A 22,836-nucleotide genomic window follows, 5' to 3' on the forward strand; every position below is an offset into this window, starting at 1 on the left:
ACAGGATTTTTCGCCAAGTCAATCGCCGATTTGTTGTCAATGTAGAGTAGCACTGGACCAATTTCCTTACCCGTTACTAAAGATAGAAGTTTTCGCAGCCATATTGCCTGACACGCAGCCGTCGTGGCTGCCATATATTCAGCCTCACAGGAGGACAAATCGACGCATCTCTGTTTTTGTGAGACCCAAGTGATAAGACTTTCGTTTAAGTAGAATGCCATAGCACCAGTACTCTTTCTGTCATCTACATGCCCAGCCAAATCACTATCAGAAAATCCAATTAAAATATTGTTTTCACTGTTCTTTGTATACACTAAACCGAAACCCAGCGTCCCTTTTACATAACGAAGTATGCGCTTTGCTGCGTTTTGATGTACCAGAGTTGGCTTCTCCATAAATCTACTCACGATTCCTACCGAGTAGGCTATGTCTGGCCTAGTATGCACGAGATAGCGAAGACCTCCTATCAAGCTCTTATATTGTGTAGGATCAACAACAATACCCCCATCATCCTTACTTATGTGATCACTAGGATCCATTGGATATTTCGTAGAGTTACAATCAGCCATACCAGCCTTCTCCAGTATTTTTTTAGCATAACCTGTTTGCCTTAACTCAATATACCCATTTCCCTGGTTCACTTCGATGCCCAAGTAGTAGGATAGTTTTCCCAAGTCTGTCATGTCAAATTTGCTACTCATCTGCTCCTTGAAGCTCGTTATCACAGCTGAGTTCGAGCCAGTTATCAGAATGTCGTCTACATAAATTGCAATGATCAGGACTTCTTCTCTTACCTTTTTAACATAGACCGCGTGCTCATACGGGCATCTCGAAAAACCAATCTCAACAAGACACTGATTTAATTTTGCATACCAGGCACGAGGCGCTTGTCGTAACCCGTATAAAGCTTTCAAAAGTCTATAAACCAAGTGCTCGTTTCCTCGCTTAACAAAACCTTCTGGTTGGCTAACATAAATTTTCTCTTGGACTTCACCATTCAAGAAAGCTGTTTTTACATCGAGGTGATGCACCTCCCAACTATTTTTTGCAGCAAGAGCAAGAAGTAATCGTACAGTTTCAATTCGAGTAACCGGGGCGAAAATTTCCTCGAAATCGATTCCTTACTTTTGTACATATCCTTTGGCGACAATCCTGGCCTTGTGTTTCAAAATTTCCCCATTTGCATCCCTCTTTAACTTATAAACCCATTTCAAGTCTATGGCTTTTCTTCCCGGTGGCAGCTCCGTTAATTTCCACGTATTGTTCTTCTCAACTGATTCTATCTCCTGGTTCATGGCCTTCCTCCAGTTAACATCTTTCGCTGCCTGACTGTAATTGGCAGGTTCGTCTACACCCATCAGAAACAACTCCTCGTCCTCCAGCTCTATTATTTCAGTATTTGCGTAAATGTCTAAGAGTGTCCTTGTTTTTCGAGGCTCACTGTCATTCTCAGATTCTGAACTTACTGGTGCACTACTAGAACTATCACTAGAGTCTGTGACTTCGTAATCTTCATCAGTCCCTCGTGATATATCTGCTTCACTTCCAATTGACCTGCTACTCACTTCTACTGGACCACAATTAGCAACTATGAATGTACCAACTTGAGTTTTCACAGCCTGTGCATCCTGGTTCCATTCCCACGCTTTTCTTTCCTCAAAAAATACATCCCTGCTCACACACACTTTCCTCGTCTCGGGATCATATAGCCTAAACGCTTTTGTTCCAGGCTCCTTGCCGAGATAGACAACGGCTTTGCTTCTATCGTCTAGTTTTTTTACATTTGTTCCTGGAACTTTCATATAGGCTGTGCACCCAAACACTTTTATATGTTCGACATGGGGCTTTTTACCACACCACGCTTCATAAGGCGTAATTCCAGTAATAGCCCGGGTGGGAAGCCTGTTCAGTATATATATAGATTGCCTAACAGCCTCTCCCCAGAAGAAGTTTGGCATGTTCATATGTTTCAAGAAGCTCCTGGCCATCTCGATCATGGTTCGATTACGACGCTCAACAACTCCATTCTGTTGAGGCGAATATGGCGCAGTAAAATGGCGAACTATGCCAACTTCTTCGCAGTATGATAAAAAATCTTTGGACCTAAACTCTCCACCCCTGTCCGTTCTGAATGTTTGAATTTTTCTTTCCTGGGTCTCTACCAAAGCTCGGAATTTTTTGAATGCTCCAAAGGCCTCGTCTTTGCACTTCAATAAGTACGCCCACATTACACGACTCCAATCATCAACCAAAAGAAATACGTACCTATTCCCACCTGGTGTGCTCGGTGCAATCGGACCACAAATATCTCCATGGACTAGTTCTAATGCTGCTTTTGAACAAAATGTAGATTGAGAAGGAAAAGGTTTCCTAGCTTGTTTTGAGATCAAACACCCGGTACATAACTCCTTAGGCTCATCAATTTTAGACAGTCCATGTGCCATCCTCAGTGTCGACATCTGTTTCAAGGCTTTAAAATTCACATGACCGAATCTAGAATGCCACAACCAACTTTCTCCATTAGTCTTTGACAGCAAGCTCTTCGCATCATTATTTTGCAAAATAATTTTGTAAAGTCTGTTGGTAGATCGCTTCACTTTCATGACTAACTCTCCTTTTGGATCTCGTACCCACATAAAATCACCCTTAAGGATAATATCATTCCCTTCCTCCGATAATTGACCGAGACTAATAATGTTGGTGCATAGCGAAGGAATATAATATACCTCCTTAAGGAGTCGTTCCTCTCCGTTCTTGCACTTGATAGCTATTGAGCCTCTCCCTTCAATGAGTACAACTGACCCATCACCAAATTTCACACGCCCAGTCACGTTCTCGTCCAAGACACTGAATTTTGACCGTTGACCTGTCATATGATTGCTTGCGCCGTTGTCTAAGTACCATAGATTAGACATTGTTTCTTCTTTTGTTTCTTTTAGCTTCGGCACCACATTTTCCTCGTTGATCAACATCACAGCCTCCCCATCATCGGTTACCTCTGTCAAAAGTAGGGCTGGTTCATCTTCCGGAATCTGAGCTATGTTGGCCTCTTCCCTGGTTTCTTTCTCATGTCTTGGCTTTTTACACTCCACGGCAAAATGCCCATAAGCACTGCAATTAAAACATCTCACTTTACTTTTGTCCCTGACTCCTCGTGGAACATTTCCTCGAAATTTTGAGCTCGATGTCACCTCCATTCCTCCCTTGTTCTACCGTTTCAACCATTCCTCCCTTGTCATTAGTAATTTATTTTCTTCCCTCTCTCTTTTGGCCCTTTCCTCTTCTGTCAAAAGGAGTTGTCCTCCACTGTTGTCTATTTGTCCTCGTAGTCTCTCCTCGTGTGCCTTCAGCGATCCTATCGCTTCTTCTACTGTCATTTTCTCAACATCCCCGAACTGCTCGATAGTGGCAGCAATTTGAAGGAATTTTGGAGGTACCGCCCTTAGCAATTTTTTAACCACGTATGATTATGTTATCTCTTCACCAAGTGTTCGTATGTTTGTAACGATTCCACTCATTTTCAGGTAGAAATCATCTAGAGAATCTGTTTCTCTCATCGTTATTGCTTCAAACTCTGCTTTAAGAGTCTGCACCTTTGCTGTTCTAACTCGTTCAGCACCCTGACACATAGTTCTTACAGCCTCCCAGGCCTCCTTCGCAGTTTTCTTCTCTGCGAGTGCTAATAGGATGTCTTCCGGGATACCCTGGTAAATGGCAGCCAGGGCTATCTTATCTGTCCTATCATCGGCTGTTGCTTCCGTGTCCTTCGATTCTATGGCCACCCAAACGCCATGAGCTTGCATGTATACTTTCATTTTCATGGCCCATGCTGTGTAATTCCCTCTTGACAGCATAGGATAACTCAAGCTTACTGTACCATTCTTTGTCTTTCCTGTTTCCATCGTCGCCATCCTCGGCATATACTTTGTCATCCACCGTGAACACCTGAGAGCTCTGATACCAGAATGTAGACTAATCTCAGAATGACTTAAAGTATCACTCTAGAATGTATAAGTTTAAAACTATGAAAAACAAAGGTGAGTAAAAGCTATTTTATTATCTGCAGAAAGTACAAACTATATATCTGAACTAAACAAGAAGGTTGCTAGGAAATAGGACTACTCTAACTGAAACTCCTACTACAAAACAAAGACTACGAATTATTCTCTGGAGACTCCTACAAGCACTCCACGTTCACCAAGACCAGGTCCAAGAGTCTGATCACACGACTTGGAATAAAAACAAAATGCAATAAAATAAATACCCAAAAGAAAACTCAAAGAAACAAGTTTAGAATAATTCCCAACACACACAACTCTACTAAGCAGGAGTTTGAGCAACATGTCCATAACCAAATCCATTTTTAAATTTGTAAAGACCGGAACAAGAAAAAAGAATATTATGTACAGTTCAATAAACTTACGATTTCTTATTCTTGTCCTTGACCTTCTCCTCTTCTCGGCCTTTACCAATCCCTTTACTGATCTGGCCCTGTGTCACTGTTTCATTCGAAGAAGAAGAATTCATGGAGTTACCATCAGGAGTTGCCGGGGTATATTTGAAGTTGGTAAAATAAGGGATAGGATGCACACCAGGGGGTCTCAGATGAGTTCTGCTCCCGCCTTGGGGGAGAGAATTCAACACAAATATATTTCAACAATGAAGTCCACAATATAAAATGAGAAAAATAAAAATATGAAATTTATAGACTAATTGAAAAGTATAATCAAGAGGAGGACAACTGGACACAACGTCCTCTTCTGTCAAAATGAGTTGACATTGTATTTGGATATCAACAACATTAACAATCAATGCTATAATAAATTTAAAATAAATTTAATTTTCATTCTTGGATTGGAACTTAATTTTAGGTAATTACTTTACATAATAAAGTGATCCAATGGTTAAGGACAAACTAATATTACACAATAATAATAATAAAAATTTATAGTAGCTAACTACCAGCGGTTACTGCCCACGTCCAAAACCCTACGGGCTCAGGCTAACCAAGGTATATGACATATAAGGAAGGTATATAATTAATCCAAAATCGAATTTAATATATAAATTCCAATGAATATCATATTACATTCTATTTTATAATTTATAATACACCAAAATAATAAAGAACATTAGATCTAAAATTAATCAATAATAATCATTGGATTTAAAATTAAAAAGTATGTGTCATTAAAAGAATCATATTTAAATCCAAAAAAATATATTTTAATAATTGAAATAAAAAAAAAATTAAAATAAATATAATTTTGTAGGTAAACATTGGTCACTTTTGAAATTACACCTAGAGGGGGTGAATAGGTGATTATGGCTAACTAGGATTACTTTTAAATTTTACCCGAAAATGGCTTACTGAGATTTTACCAACAGAACTATAATTTGACAATGATAGTAAGCTGATATCACTAAATGCAATGCAGAAAATAATGTGCAGGAAAGTAAATAGAACACACAAGAATTTTAGCCAGGTTCGACCCCTAAGCCCCTATGGTCTATGTCCTGGTCCCTTACCAACTTGGTAAGAGAATATATTATTGATCAATGAAGGTTACAACTACAAGATACAACAATATATCTCCCTTTATCCCAGTTGCTGATAATGGCTTGCTGAAACCCTGTTTAAGAACCTGCTCTCTAAGTACTATACTACCCCGTAGTACAAACTCCTCTAGCAAGTACCACTAAACCCTTGTTTCCCTTAGCCAACTTATCCAGCAACTAGTCAATACAATTTGAACAATACAAATCAATGATAGAGTTTACAACTCAAACTATAAACTCTCTCTAAGATAAAACACGTGTATATAATTAGGGCTCGAGAGTATTTTAGAAACAATAAAGATCAGGAGTTGTATGTGTTCTTGCTTGCAAATTCGTCACTCATAACACTGCAAGAAACCACATATATAACCACACATTAACATTTGAAACATTCTCAATAACTTACAACGGCTAGAATCCAATTCTACCGTTTAAGATCGTTGGGATGGTTTCCAACGTTTATGTGTACGTTAGATAGAAGAGAAAGAAAGATGTCCAACGTACATAAAATATCTCTTCTATTTTGTAGAGGATAAAATGTTTTAATCAGAAGATGGAAGAAAGAGTTTGAAAGAGAAACAAACTCCTATTCTTTAGGAAATCAATTTGGATAAGTAAAAATGTTTTATATATCATGCACGTTTATTATATTAGAGAAGTCCTTACAACTGATATATATGAAGATCCTATAAAATCTCCATGAAATTCGACTTCCTTGTTGAATCTGGACTGTGCATCTTGGCTTGCTGTTATTCTGACAATCATGATCATAGCTTGCTGAAATAGATTACTGTCTTATGATAGCTTGCTGTCATGATACTTAAACATCACTGATATCAAGCTGTTATATCCTGCAAACATTCTCAAATAACAACATGATGGCTTGCTGTGTTGTGATCATCAAAACTAAGGAGTTACAATCTCCCCCTTTTTGATGATTACACACATTTAGGAGAATTATAAAACTCCCCCTAAATATATGCATATCTCAAAATCTTATAACCCGTTACTACAATTAATATAAATGACACATATGCATATCCAAATATCCTGTCATAACTAGCAACCAGCATAAATCATTACATCAAGTCTTAAAAACCAAAAGTCAATTTAAACCAAGTAGCAAACCACAGATTAAACATAAGCCAACAGATGAAACAAGTCTTAAACCAACCTTAAACAAACATAAATCTCCTAAATTTCTCCCCCTTAAAGCATCAAAAAGATCTAGGTTGAGGGCTGATAAAAATTATAAGATAAAGCATCAAAACACACAAACATGTAAGCAGCAATAAACAAATAATGACATATCATAATAAAAAAATAAATTAAACACAAAAATGCCTTTTAAATACCCAATCATAGTAAGCTAACATTACCAAATTTCCAAAGATAGCTTGCCATTATACACTGCACATGCCAAGTTCCCTTCGAATGGTAGAAAATCTTGCTTCGCCAAGGGGTTTTGTAAAGATATCTGCCAATTGATATTCAGTAGGTACAAAAACTAATTCAATATTACCTTTGGCAGCATTATCTCTCAAGAAATGATGACGAACATCAATATGCTTTGTTCTTGAGTGACTAACCGGATTCTTTGATATGTTGATGGTGCTAGTGTTGTCACAATAGATTGAAACTTTGCCACACTTGATTCCAAAATCTCGTAGAGTCTGAATCATCCACAAAATTTGAGAGCAACAGCTACCAGCTGCCAAATACTCACCTTCTGCTGTGGATAATGCAACTAAAGTTTGTTTCTTACTTTGCCAAGATACGAGACTTTGTCCTAAATATGTACAAACACCACTTGTGCTCTTTCTATCAGTTTGACAACCTGCATAGTCAGCATCACTATACCCCACAAGATCAAATGTGCTTGTAATAGGATAAAATAACCCAAGATTAATAGTCCCACTTAAATATCGAAATATTCTTTTAACTACATTTAAGTGTGATTCCTTAGGTTTAGCTTGAAAACGAGCACATACACAAACACTATACATAATATCTGGCCGAGAAGCAGTAAGATATAAAAGACTACCAATCATACCTCTATACTTCTTGATATCAACATCTTTACCTTTTTCATCCGATGTCAGCTTGCTATTTTGATTCATGGGAGTAGATTTCGGCTTGACATTGTCAAAACCAAATCTGGTTAGCAAATTCTTGACATATTTTGATTGATGCACATAAATTCCATCTTTAGATTATTTAATTTGGAGCCCCAAGAACTAATTAAGCTCACCCATCATGCTCATGTCAAATTCACTGCTCATACACTTAGAAAACCACTCACACATAGAATCATTAGTGGATCCAAAGATTATATCATCTACATATATCTGGACAATCAAAATATCATTACCATTTTGCTTAGTAAATAAAGTAGGATCAATTTTACCTCAAATGAAGCCATTTTTGATCAAAAACTTACTAAGCCTCTTGTACCAAGCCCTTGGTGCTTGCTTTAAGCCATATAATGCCTTCTTAAGCTTGTAGACATAGTCCAGATATTGTCCATGTTCAAAACCAGGGGGTTGCTTGACATAAACTTCCTCTTCCAGAAATCCATTAAGAAAAGCACATTTGACGTCCATTTGATGTAGCTTGATCTTCTTGTAGCATGCATAAGCAAGAAGCATCCTAATTGATTCCAATCTAGCTACTGGAGCATAAGTTTGATCAAAGTCAATGCCTTCTTGTTGGTTGTACCCTTTTGCTACGAGCCTTGCTTTATTTCGAGTAACAGTACCAAATTCATCCACTTTATTCTTGAAAATCCATTTTGTACCAATGATTGAAGCATCCTTTGGTGGCTTGACCAGTTCCCAAACATCACATCGTTCAAATTGATTGAGTTCTTCTTGCATAGCCGTGATCCAATTTTCATCTTCAAGTGCTTCTTTGACATTTTTGGGTTCCTCTTGAGCTAAAAATGCAGCATAAGCACAAAAGTTTACAGTGCCTTTTCTTGTCTTGAGACCATCAGAAATATCACCAATAACCTGTTCTGGAGGGTGATTCTTCACTGTCCGTGTAGCTTTTGGCAATGAATGCTTTGCAATATCTTCATGTGAAGTCTTCCTTATCTTAGATGGAGGAGCTAAGTCTTCACCATCATAGATTGGCATTTTATCCTTTGCTCTATTTCCTCTAGGACCATCAAGAGTCATCTTTGCCATCTTTACAATTGCATCATCAACTGGAGTAGAAGGTTCTGCTTGCTGATTTCCTGAGGCAGTTTCAATTTCAGCTTGCTGTTTTCCAGAATCAGTCTCTGTTTCAGCTTGCTGTTTTGGAGTACCCTTCTCTGTTTCAGCTTGCTGTTGTCCAGCTTCACCTGCATCATCTTCTTCGTCTCTTGGAAGATCATTGTTAGGTTCTTGAAAAGTAACATCTATAGATTCCTCAACAATATGCTTAGACAAATTATAAACTCTATAGGTTTTACTATTCATAGAATAACCAAAAAAATAGCTTCATAAGATTTAGCATCAAATTTACCATCATTACCAATTGTCTTGAGCACAAAACACTTTAAGCCAAAGATTCTGAAGTAACTGATGTTGGGCTTCTTTTTCTTGAGCAATTCATATGGAGTCTTGTCCAAAATAGGTCTTATCAATACTCTATTCAGAACATAGCATGCTGTGTTGACTGCTTCTGCCCAAAAACTTCTAGGTAACTTGCTTTCTTGCAACAAAGTCCTTGCTGTCTCTTGCAGTGACCTATTCTTGCGTTCCACCACACCATTTTGTTGTGGAGTCCTTGGAGCCGAGAATTCATGTGATATTCCTCTTTCTTCACAATAAGTAACAAAGTCTTTTTGGAATTCACCACCTCGATCACTCCTTATTCCTACAAGCTTTGTATTGAGCTTATTCTCAAGTAATTTAATTAGTTTCTCAAACTCATTAAAAGCAGCATCTTTAGTTCTAAGAAACAATACCCATGTAAAACGAGAATAATCATCAACAATTACAAAACCATATTGCTTACCTCCTATACTTTTATAAGCTTCTGGACCAAATAAGTCTAAATGTAAAAGTTTTAAGGGTTTAGAAGTAGATACCATTTTCTTTGCTTTGTGAGTACTTCTAATTTGCTTGCCTAATTGGCATGCCGAACACACCTCAGTCTTGACATACTTGATTTTGGGTAAACCTTTGACTAGCTTCTTCTTTGAAAGCTTGTTAAGTAAGTCCATGTGAGCATGACCCAATATTCTATGCCAAACATAAGGATCAGTGTCTATTGCAGCAAGACAGCAAGCTGTTTTCTGCAACTCAAAGTCCAAAATATATATATTTCCTTCCCTTCTAGCAACTAGGGGGACTTTGTTAGTACCAATAGTAATAATACACTTATCAATACCAAAGTTAACAGTATGACCATCATCATATAACTGACTTATGTTAAGAAGATTATATTTAAGGCCTTTAACATATTGAACTTTATCAATTGAAATGTGTTTATTACCTATTTTACCTTTTCCAAGAATTTGAAGAGTTTTGCTATCACCAATAGTCACTCTTCCACCCTTTTTCATCTGAAGACTCAAGAATTGTGCTTTGTCTCCACTCATATGTCTAGTACATCCGCTATCTAAAATCCATTGAGTTGATTTGACTCGAGCGGCAAGACACATCTACAAAACACATAAAATAACTCAACCTTTTGGTACCCAAAGTTTTTTGGGTCCGACATGGTTAGCAGATAAAACATATAAAACATGTAAATCAAATTTCTTTATCCATTTTTGGATAAATCTAGGTGATTTAACTCTGCCAGCCTGATGATGGTAAGCTGTCTTTGTTCTGCCATTCTGATCATAGTAAGTTGTTTTCTGTTTGTTTCCTCCATGGTATGATTTTTGTCCATTCTGAACTTTGCAATGTTTTTCAAGATGCCCTTTCTTTCCACATATGTTGCATATCTTCCAAGGCATAGTATAATCATAGGGTATGCCATGTTTTCCTTCATATCTTAGAGCTTTGTCCTTCTTGTTTGCATTCATTCCAATTCCTTCTCTGAGCAATGGAATATTTGTGTTGTTCATCATAGATTTGAGACTTTCTTCTCCTTGAACAAATGATCCCATGCCCTTTTTCAGATCCTCAACTTCCTTTGTTAGCAGATCAATCTTTTCAGCTTGCTGACTTATGATTTCAGCTTGTTGAGATGGTTCTTCTGCTTGATTTGAAGGTGTTGCATCTATTGATTCTCTGAGTTTGAACAGCTCCAAACATTCATCCCTTGCTTCAATCTCCTTCTTTAACTCTGTGATCTCCATTAATTGAGTCTTGTTTCTTTTGAGGAGAATTTTGTTGAAGTTTTCCACATGACTAACTTTAGCTTGAAGATCCTTGATTTCAGCCTCTTTGTCAGCTTATGTAGGTACCTTCTTGTCAATCCAAGTATCTACTTTGCTCATCAAATCTTGAACCATAGTCTTGAGATAATTATTCTTCTCTTTTAGCTTGCTATTTTCAGCTTTAAGAGAATAATATTCACCCATAGATACATTCTTACATTCCTGCATGGTTAGTGGTTTCAAAACAATATTTTCAGAAGATAAATTATATTTACAAGAGTTTACCTCACTCTGATCTTCTTCTGAATCACTTTTTAGGTATCCACTTTCTGAATTTCCTCGAACAGAATCATCATCAAGTCCAACTAGGGCAAGATTGACCATGTCTCCACTTGAATCATCACTGGAAACCAAGTCATCATCACTCCAAGTCATTAGAGCTTTAGCGTTCTTCTTATCCTTGAAGACAGTTTGTTGTTTTGACTTCAATTTGTAGCAGTCCCGCTTATAATGGCCTGGCTTTCCACATTCAAAGCATGTCTGATCTTTAGAATCCTTGTTGGGCTTCTTGTTATTGGAAAATCTGCCTTTATCTCTTTTCAACTTGTTCTTCTTCTCGATCATCTTTCTGATCTTCCTGGATATTAAAGCTAGTTCTTCGTCTGACTCATCTTCAGATTCCAGTAAGCTATTATTAGTGTGAAGAGCTAATTTCTTCATTTGAGCAACTGGAGCTTGCATAGAACTTGATTGGCTTTCCTTGATTTTGCTTTCAAATTGTTCCAATTCTGCAAAAATAGCCAATTGATCCATAGTATCTATAGTTGGAGAGGATTCTAGAGCTGTTACCTTTGGTTCATAGATAAATGGCACATCACTAAGTATCTTCATGTTGATTTCCTCTTGTGGGATATGTTTTCCAAGCTGCTTTAAGGCATTCAGATTTATCTGGAATCTAGCTTGACTTTCTCGAATAGTTTCTCCCTCTTGAAGCTTGAAATTTCCAAACTCATTCATTAGTTTACTCAATTTCACCTTTCTTAAACTCTTGGATCCTTCGTGATACAATTTCAGAGTATCCCATATCTCTTTAGCTGATTTGCATGAAGAGATTTTATCACATTCACTAGGACATAACCCATTCATGAGAGAATTCCTAGCCTTTCCATTGAAGCTGTATTTGATTAGTTCAGCCTCTATGAGATCATCAACGTCTTTCACTTTGCTTTTTTTATCCTTAAACTCAAAAGGACCCTTCTGAACAACTCTCAAAGCTAGTGGCTCCCTGGATAGATACACTTCCATGCGACCTTTCCACCAGTCATAGTTTTCTGTACCAAGCAAGAGAGGTGCTCGGTAATCTGAGGTTCCTTCGGGATATTTGTCAGCCATTTCGATCGAATACTATTCCTGTTACAGAAAGATTAGTATACCAAAGCTCTGATACCAACTGAAATTACACCTAGAGGGGGGGGGGGGTGAATAGGTGATTATGGCTAACTAGGATTACTTTTAAATTTTACCCAAAAATGGTTAACTGAGATTTTACCAACAGAACTATTATTTGACAATGATAGTAAGCTGATATGACTAAATGCAATGCAGAAAATAATGTGCAGGAAAGTAAATAAAACACACAAAAATTTTAGCCAGGTTCGACCCCTAAGACCCTATGGTCTACGTCCTGGTCCCTTACCAACTTGGTAAGAGAATATATTATTGATCAATGAAGGTTACAACTACAAGATACAACAATATATCTCCCTTTATCCCAGCTGCTGATAATGGCTTGCTGAAACCCTGTTTAAGAACCTGCTCTCTAAGTACTATACTACCCCGTAGTACAAACTCCTCTAGCAAGTACCATTAAACCCTTGTTTCCCTTAGCCAACTTATCCAGCAACTAATCAATACAATTTGAACAATACAAATCAATGATAAAGTTTACAACTCAAACTATAAACTCTCTCTAAGATAAAACACGTGTATATAATTAGGGTTCGAGAGTATTTTAGAAACAATAAAGATCAGGAGTTGTATGTGTTCTTGCTTGCAAATTCGTCACTCATAACACTGCAAGAAACCACATATATAACCACACATTAACATTTGAAACATTCTCAACAACTTACAACGGCTAGAATCCAATTCTATCGTTTAAGATCGTTGGGATGGTTTCCAAAGTTCATGTGTACATTAGATAGAAGAGAAAGAAAGATGTCCAACGTACAGAAAATATCTCTTCTATTTTATAGAGGATAAAACGTTTTAATCAGAAGATAGAAGAAAGAGTTTGAAAGAGAAACAAACTCCTATTCTTTAGGAAATCAATTTAAATAAGTAAAAACATTTTATAAATGAGCTCTCTATATATCATGCACGTTTATTATGTTGAGAATCTCTCTAACAAGTATAGCAACATAGAGGCAAGTGTATAAAGAATTTAACAAGTTTAGGCCAAGACCACAGTTAACAAAACAAAACATGCAGGTAAACAAAATCAGTAACTGAAATAACGTAGAGAGAAAGAAAGATGTACCCGAAACCATAGCTTTCAACAGTGACTGAAATAAAGGTTTACAGATACAAAATGCCAAGAAAATAATCACAGCTGAGTCACCAGGCCTTGCTCGAAGTCCTGGCTGCTCTTGAAGAGATTATTTCCCCCTACCTGCTGCGTTTGGGATGTGCGCAATATCTCCACCAGGATAAAACAACTCGGAGTTTATGTTAACAGCAGCAACAAAACCTCCACTTCGACCAGCACCTCAGTCGCCGGAAAATATCAGCACTTCAGGACTTATGGGAGAGAAATGCAGAGAGGTTGAAGAGAAGAGATGAGAATGTAGTGTGTTGTATTCATTCAGTTTAGCCTCTATTTATAGGAGAGGAAAAATGAAACTGTCTAGACACTTAATGTCTGAATTAAACTGCTCCATTAATGAAAAAATCAAAACTGATCAGATTTTGAATTCATAAATGAAAAAATCAAAACTGAACAGCTTTTGAATTTAAATTATTTGTAACAGCTTTTCACATTAACACCATCATTATTATCAGAACTTAAGTTAAGTTCTGATTTAACTCATCAGTACTTAAGTTCGGATTCGACTCATCAGTACTTAAGTTCTGATTCTGATATCAGAACTTGTTAAGTTCTGATTTTATTCATCAGTTCTTAAGTTCTGATTTTATTCATCAGTTCTTAAGTTCTGATTCTAATATCAGAACTTGTTACAGATCAGATTATTTGCAGGTTCAATATATTTAGACTACTTAGCCTATTTCAGAACCCAGCCCAATAATCCAATCACCGATAAATAAATTCGAATTAAAATAATTCTCAAATAAATAAAATCCTCGCCCAGGTCGCCTCGCGTACGCGAGACGCCGAGACATTCGCCCAAATCGCCCTTCGACCCGACCCAGTCCGGTCCGGTCCGGTCCGGTCCGGTGCGTGGCGGGGCGGGGCGCGCGTGTATGTGTGTGTGCGCGTGAAGCACACAACAACACAATGGACCATCACACACCTTAGTAGTTGTATACTACTCATGTGGGTAATACCATATAAAGCACACAACCCCCTTTATTTATTTCAATGTGGGACAAACATTCTCAAATTTTCCAAGCTTTTCCAAGCTACTTTCATCTCTCATTTCATATGGATTTCATTAAGAAAATTCTTAAAACCATACATGAAAATTTAAGTTCAAATATCATTGAACAATTTCCAATCATTAGATTTTAGGATTAACATCAAGAACATAATTAAATTAAGCTCTAAAATCCTAATTTTCTAACAATCCCCCACAAATCCATACAGAAATGTGATCAATTTCCCATCATGACTTGTTTTTCAGAGTCGGTACCCTTCCGGGTTTGAACCCTCCTAATTCCTCTACTTCAATGGCTATCGGACTCAGATGGAATGTTTCACCTTGAATCTTAATCCGTTTAGTATAACCATATTCCATAGACGACGACAAGTCAAAGGTTATGGTGCCAATCTACGGCTTTGAGACATTAATGGTCATGTCTCGATCCTGTTCGTCGAATGCTTCAAGGATTAACCCTATCCTCTAATTACGACCACACAATTACATTCGCTTAGCTGGGCATCTCCAGATATATACTGCCTCTATCTCGTCAAATGACTTGATCCCATTCAGAGTTTCAACACTCTTGCTTTTCTGGCAGTGTCAGTACCTTCTAGGTTTACAGGGGATAGATTCAGATACTGTAGTATCATCTATGTAGCAAAGGTACTACCAACTCATCCTTACAGCTTGTTATTACCCATTGAATACACTTCAAGGGATCTCCTCTCATGTGTATTGGGTTCCCACTGTTGATGAATTATGATGGGTTGACAATCCCATCCCCAACCTTGACTTAAGGACCACTGCAGGTTCCAGTCCTTTAGTAAGAGGATCAGCTATATTATTTTGAGTTCCTATGAACTCTATAGCTATGATCCTATCAGTCACTAAACCCCTTATAGACTTGAGTCTAACTTGGATGTGTCTCTTAGTCTTAGCATTATGCTTTTTACTGCTAATCTTGTCGATAGTTGTTCGACTATCACAGTGAATAGCAATAGCAGGAAGCGGTCTGCTTACTACAGGTATTGCAGACATAAGTCCGTGTAACCATTCAGCCTCCGTCCCTGTGGCATCAAGTGCACACAACTCAGCCTCAAAAGTAGACCGAGTAACAATAGTCTGTCTGCTTGACTTCCAGGATATTGCTCCACCAGCCAAGGTGAACACGTATCCAGTCACTCCATTGGAACCAGACTTCTTAGCTATCCAACTTGCATCACTGTACCCTTCAAGCACACCAGGAAATCTCCTGTAGTGTAAACTAAGGTACATTGTGCCTTTTAGATATCTAAGTACTCTATCAAGAGCATCCCAATGAGTTCTGTTTGGACAGCTTGTATATCTCGCCAATTTAGACACAGAATATGAAATATCTGGTCTTGTACAGTTAGCAAGATACTGCAAGCTCCCAATAATCTGAGAATACCTTAACTGAGACACAGGCACTCCTGAAGTATTCTTGACAAGGGCAACTTTCGAATCATAAGGTGTACTAGCGATTCTACACTGTGAATAACCATATTTCTCAAGTATAGATTTCTCTATATAATGAGATTGAGTCAAGGTTATTCCTTCAGTGGACTGAATCAATTTGATTCCAAGAATCACACTTGCCTCACCCATATCCTTCATTTCAAAATGCCTTTTCAAGAATTCTTTAGTCTCGTTAATAATCTCAATATTGGTTCCAAACAATAAAATATCATCCACATATAGGCACAAGATAACACACTCATTACCTTTAACTTTAGTGTAGACACACTTATCACTTTCATTAATCTTATAACTGAAAGGCAATATAGTTTCATCAAACTTTTTATGCCAATCTCTGGGAGCTTGTTTCAAGCCATAGATGGACTTGATCAACTTACATACTTTCCTTTCATTGCCTGATGCAACAAATCCATCAGGCTGATCCATATAAATCTCTTCCTCAAGTTCACCATGAAGAAAAGCCGTCTTTACATCCATCTGATGAATGATAAGACCATGGACTGAAGCCAATGCTATAAGCATTCGGATTGTTACCATTCTTGCAACCGGAGAGTATGTATCAAAATAATCAATTCCTTCCTTTTGCTTAAAACCCTTAGCTACCAGTCTAGCTTTGTACTTATCTATTGAGCCGTCAGGGTTCAACTTCCTTTTAAAGACCCATTTGCACCCAATAGTAGAACACCCGGGAGGGAGATCAACCAACTCCCATGTTCCATTGGAAACAATAGAGTCAATTTCACTCTTGACAGCGCCCTTCCAGTGCCTTGACTCAGAAGAATCCATAGCTTGCCGGAAAGTTAAAGGTTCGTCATCGATATTATAAGTGATGAAATCGCCTCCAAAATCCTTGACTACTTTTGCACGCTTACTTCTCCTTGGTTCCTCTAATTCCTTAGGAATAGAGCTACTACTAGGTTCCGCCCCCACATTTATCATCTTTTCCACATGATCAGGAATAGAACTTGATGTGTGAGTAGGATCTTCCTCAGAAGTCGTTTCAGGTATTCCAGTCTTCGTAGGGTAGACATCCTCAAAGAATGTCGCATCTCGAAATTCAACTATCATGTTTGCCACTATACCATCTATGTCAGATTTTAACACTAAAAATCTCATAGCTGTAGTGGTTTCAAGATAGCCCAGAAAGATACAGTCAACAGTCTTTGGACCTAGTTTCTTTCTCTTGTGTTCAGGAACAAGCACCTTAGCAAGGCACCCCCACACACGAAGATACTTAAGACTAGTCATCCTGCCTTTCCATAACTCCAAGGGTGTTTTATCCATGTGTTTCAGAGGGACTCTATTCAAAATATGGCAAGCCGTATTTAGAGCCTCTCCCCACATGTATTTAGGCAACCCAGAGTTAATAAGCATACTATTAATCATATCTTTAAATGTTCTGTTCTTTCGCTCAGCAACCCCATTAGACTCAGGTGTGTATGGTGGAGTAACTTCATGAACTATACCATTGTTTGCACAAAATTCATTAAAAGCATTACTCGTATACTCACCACCTCTATCAGATCTCAACCTTTTAAGTATCTTACTAGTTTGTTTTTCTACTTCAGTTTTATATATAATGAATTTACTAAGTGCTTCATCCTTATGTCTAAGTAAATAAACATAACAATATCTACTACTATCATCTATAAAAGTAATGAAGTATCTAAACTGGTCCTTGGTCAACATACCACCAAATTCACAAATATCAGTGTGTACTAAATCTAACAAGTCTGAATCCCTAACAACATTATGAAAAGGTTTCCTTATCTGTTTAGCAGACACACATACTTGACATTTAGAATTCGTTTCTATGGTATATTTTGGAATCAACTCTAAGTTCATCATGTTCTTAAGAGCACCAAAGTTTAAATGACCTAGTCTAGCATGCCATATATCTGAGGATTCGATACAGTTAACAGTAGGAATAACATTATTAATCAAACTTCCCAAAACGGGATCCGCATTAATAACAAATAAACCATTTGACAAGTAACCCTTGCCAAAGAATGTACCAGTGTGAATAAGAACTACTTTATTACACTTAAACGAAATTTCAAAACCACTAGAAACTAAACAGCTTCCACTTATTATATTTCTACGCATGTTGGGAACATGATGCACTCTCGTCAGAGATAGAATACGTCCTGAAGAGAACTTCAGATCCACGTTTCCAACTCCATGTACTTGAGCAACACTAGCATTCCCCATCTTCACAGTCAAGCTATGACTCTGTTGATAAGATACAAATAAACTAATATCAGCACAAATATGTACATTAGCTCCAGTATCTATCAACCATTCATTTGACAGATAGGTAGAAAATATCACAGGGTTGTAGGATACATACCGGTCAACGTTGGTTTCAGAAGCCGTAGCCTCACCAACAACCATGTTCACTACAGGCCCACTTGCGGTTCCAAGCACAACATTTGCTTGTGCTACCTCGGTTTTCTTCGCTTTCTTCGTAGGGCAGTCCTTACTCCAGTGCCCAACCTGCCCACAAGACCAGCATGGTTTGTTTGCCTTGGGTTTCTTGGCCTTGTCCTTGTCACTCTTAGGTTTATTACTATTAGCTTTCTTAGCAAAAGCCTTCCTCTTTTGTCCTACAGTTGCTATGTTTACCTTCGAGGTACCGTGTTCAGTTGGCATCACATGTCCCTGTTTGGATTTGTGTTGTTCTTACATCGAGATGTCCAGCATAAGGTTGGTCCAGGTGATCTCTCCTTTCTGTCTTTTCAGGGAGAGAGAGTACTCTTCCCAAGACTTCGGGAGCTTTTCAATCACACTCATCACCTTCAACTTCTCCGGGAGATTCATTCCAGACTCCTTCAAAGCATGCACTATCATCTCGAACTCATGCACCTGCTCAGTCATAGACTTATTGTCCACCAGCTTGAACTCGAGGAACCTTGCCACAGAATACTTTTCTAGACCTTGTGAGTCAGTATTATGTGTCTGGTCCAGCTTCTCCCATAAGAGTTTTGCAGAGTAGGCATCAGAAGAATAGACATTAAACAAAGTGTTTGTTAGTGCCGCCAGAATGGCCGCTCTAGCCACTCCATCCTTCTCAGCCCACTTCGCAAAAGCCTTAACTGTGTCAGCCTTCTCTTGATCCACTACTGGTTTCTCATATTCCACAACCAGCCACAGACCCTTTATAGTCAACCACAGCTTCATCCTTTTCTGCCAGCGAGAAAAGCCAATGCCACCGTTGAATTTCTCCGGTAAACCGGTTAGTTCAACAGCCCGTGGGAAACTATAGGTGGTCCAATCAATGGCCCCAGCAGTTACACCCGAACTGCTACCACCACCAACGATAACCTCACTTTCGTTAACCATTATGCTAAATTCTATATAATTAATAATCTCTTCAAGAATGTTGAGAATCTCTCTAACAAGTATAGCAACATAGAGGCAAGTGTATAAAGAATTTAACAAGTTTAGGCCAAGACCACAGTTAACAAAACAAAACATGCAGGTAAACAAAATCAGTAAATGAAATAACGTAGAGAGAAAGAAAGATGTACCTGAAACCATAGCTTTCAACAGTGACTGAAATAAAGGTTTACAGATACAAAATGCCAAGAAAATAATCACAGCTGAGTCACCAGGCCTTGCTCGAAGTCCTGGCTGCTCTTGAAGAGATTATTGCCCCCTACCTGCTGCGTTTGGGATGTGCGCAATATCTCCACCAGGATAAAACAGCTCGGAGTTTATGTTAACAGCAGCAACAAAACCTCCACTTCGACCAGCACCTCAGTCGCCGGAAAATATCAACACTTCAGGACTTATGGGAGAGAAATGCAGAGAGGTTGAAGAGAAGAGATGAGAATGTAGTGTGTTGTATTCATTCAGTTTAGCCTCTATTTATAGGAGAGGAAAAATGAAACTGTGCAGACACTTAATGTCTGAATTAAACTGCTCCATTAATGAAAAAATCAAAACTGATCAGATTTTGAATTCATAAATGAAAAAAATCAAAACTGAACAGCTTTTGAATTTAAATTATTTGTAACAGCTTTTCACATTAACACCCACATTATTATCAGAACTTAAGTTAAGTTCTGATTTAACTCATCAGTACTTAAGTTCTGATTTGACTCATCAGTACTTAAGTTCTGATTCTGATATCAGAACTTGTTAAGTTCTGATTTTATTCATCAGTTCTTAAGTTCTGATTTTATTCATCAGTTCTTAAGTTCTGATTCTAATATCAGAACTTGTTACAGATCAGATTATTTGCAGGTTCAATATATTTAGACTACTTAGCCTATTTCAGAACCCAGCCCAATAATCCAATCACCGATAAATAAATTTGAATTAAAATAATTCTCAAATAAATAAAATCCTCGCCCAGGTCGCCTCGCGTACGCGAGACGCCGAGACATTCGCCCAAATCGCCCTTCGACCCGACCCAGTCCGGTCCGGTCCGGTCCGGTCCGGTGCGTGGCGGGGCGGGGCGCGCGTGTATGTGTGTGTGCGCGTGAAGCACACAACAACACAATGGACCATCACACACCTTAGTAGTTGTATACTACTCATGTGGGTAATACCATATAAAGCACACAACCCCCTTTATTTATTTCAATGTGGGACAAACATTCTCAAATTTTCCAAGCTTTTCCAAGCTACTTTCATCTCTCATTTCATATGGATTTCATTAAGAAAATTCTTAAAACCATACATGAAAATTTAAGTTCAAATATCATTGAACAATTTCCAATCATTAGATTTTAGGATTAACATCAAGAACATAATTAAATTAAGCTCTAAAATCCTAATTTTCTAACATATTATATTAGAGAAGTCCTTACAACTGATATATATGAAGATCCTATAAAATCTCCATGAAATTCGACTTCCTTGTTGAATCTGGACTGTGCATCTTGGCTTGCTGTTATTCTGACAATCGTGATCATAGCTTGCTGAAATAGATTACTGTCTTATGATAGCTTGCTGTCATGATACTTAAACAACATTGATATCAAGCTGTTATAACATTCTCAAATAACAACATGATGGTTTGCTGTGTTGTGATCATCAAAACTAAGGAGTTACAACTTTCTATTTGTTTTGAATTGTTTTTTCTTAAACATGGGTTCTAAAATCACAAAAATTAAAGTTTACTATTTAAAATAAAGCAGAGATAATTAATTTAGCGCCTAAAACATGATATAATATTAATTTATCTAATAAAATTTCATTTGAACAAAAAATATAATTAATGTCACAAGAGATCATTACAAGAAATAAGCTATTATACAACAATTTTTCATCATTGTGTAACCTGTATATTTTCCGTAGTCTACCCAACACTTATGTGATAGAATATCACACAATGGATGTTTAAACCCTTATAATAAAAAGATTACACAAAGTACTTGTTACAATCAAGAACCCACAATGGGTATTTTATATTAACCATTGTTGGAACTTTCTTAAAATAATTGCCTTTTTATTCAACTCTTGTCTAACTAACTTAACAACAATGGTTTTGTAGAAAAACCATTGTTTTTAACTTATTGGATATTGTCATAAACAAAAGTTTATAAACTTCTTTTATGATTGTTTTTTGTTTAAAAGACAATGGTGTAAAAGATTTAAACCATTGCAAAGAATATCAAAAGACAACAGTTTTTTTTAAAAAAAAATATGTGCAGTGAGACATACAAAGGTTTTCATCATTTTTTAAGTGGGTTTCACACAACTGTTTACAAAATTAATCTCATTATTTAAAATAAATTAATTTTAAAATAAAATGATATAATATTAATTTAATTGTTATTTCAAAATTAAAATTAAATTTATAATATATAGGTTCTCTACAAAAATTACAACTATAACTTCGAATCTATTTCTAAACATTCTCATTAAGGTACACAAAAACTAATGTGCAAAGCTGCATACATTCGAAATGAAAACCCCTGCTCAGTGGCATGAATAGGATTACTGAGTCCACTATGTTGGGAGCTTTGAAATATGCTTATATGACTGGTTTTTCTTCTCTGTGGAGAAAAGCAAGGCCTTTTGCAGCACCAAGTGCAATCTTTAATCTCGTCAACCAGGGTAATGAAACGGAGTATCCTGCACATATTATTAACAACACAGATTTTAGCTCATTAGTAGCATGGGTTGTTAACTGAGTAGTCAGTCAAGTCTGCGCACTTTAAATTTATTATCATGACCTAGTTTTACCATTAAGCTTTCAGAATTTAGTACTTGTGCTTTACTCTAAATAATTTTAAGTAAGTAGTATTAGTGGGAGTCTGGGTCTAGTTTTTCGGCTGCAATTCTCTGGTCTTCTTACCTAGTTCTGTAGCTTCCTATTTAAGATAGATTCAAACACCCAAAATTAATTCCTTCACAACTATCTTTGCCAAAAATAAAGTAGTTACATGTACCTTGATATATTGTGAGGGAGTTATAACAACCTTAGGACGCCTTATGAAGGAAAATAGAAGTCCCAGTGGTAAACAAGCAATTCCGACACCGCCAAATATCTGGACATAAATCACATAGAGACAAAATTCATTAAAAGGGAAAGACTAATATGTATTACTAATTTTTCACATCAAAACTGGTAAGCTTTAGAAAATAACCAATTCCAGAATACTTAACATTCCATCAGATTATACAACTAGTGCACCAACAAAATGCTAAAATTTAATAAAGTACTGAAAAAGGTCATCTATAAATTTCACACCCGAGGAAAAATGGAACTCTATTCCCATAGAACGTGACCAACCGAAAAACTAGACCCAATCTCCCATTAATCGAAACTAGTTGAAGTATTGTAACTCCCTCAATTATTTACTCTAGTTGTTAAGTGAGTAGTATTAATTTTTTTATGGACATGGC

Source organism: Apium graveolens, chromosome 5 (assembly GCF_009905375.1).
Source record: "Apium graveolens cultivar Ventura chromosome 5, ASM990537v1, whole genome shotgun sequence".
NCBI lineage: Eukaryota > Viridiplantae > Streptophyta > Magnoliopsida > Apiales > Apiaceae > Apium > Apium graveolens.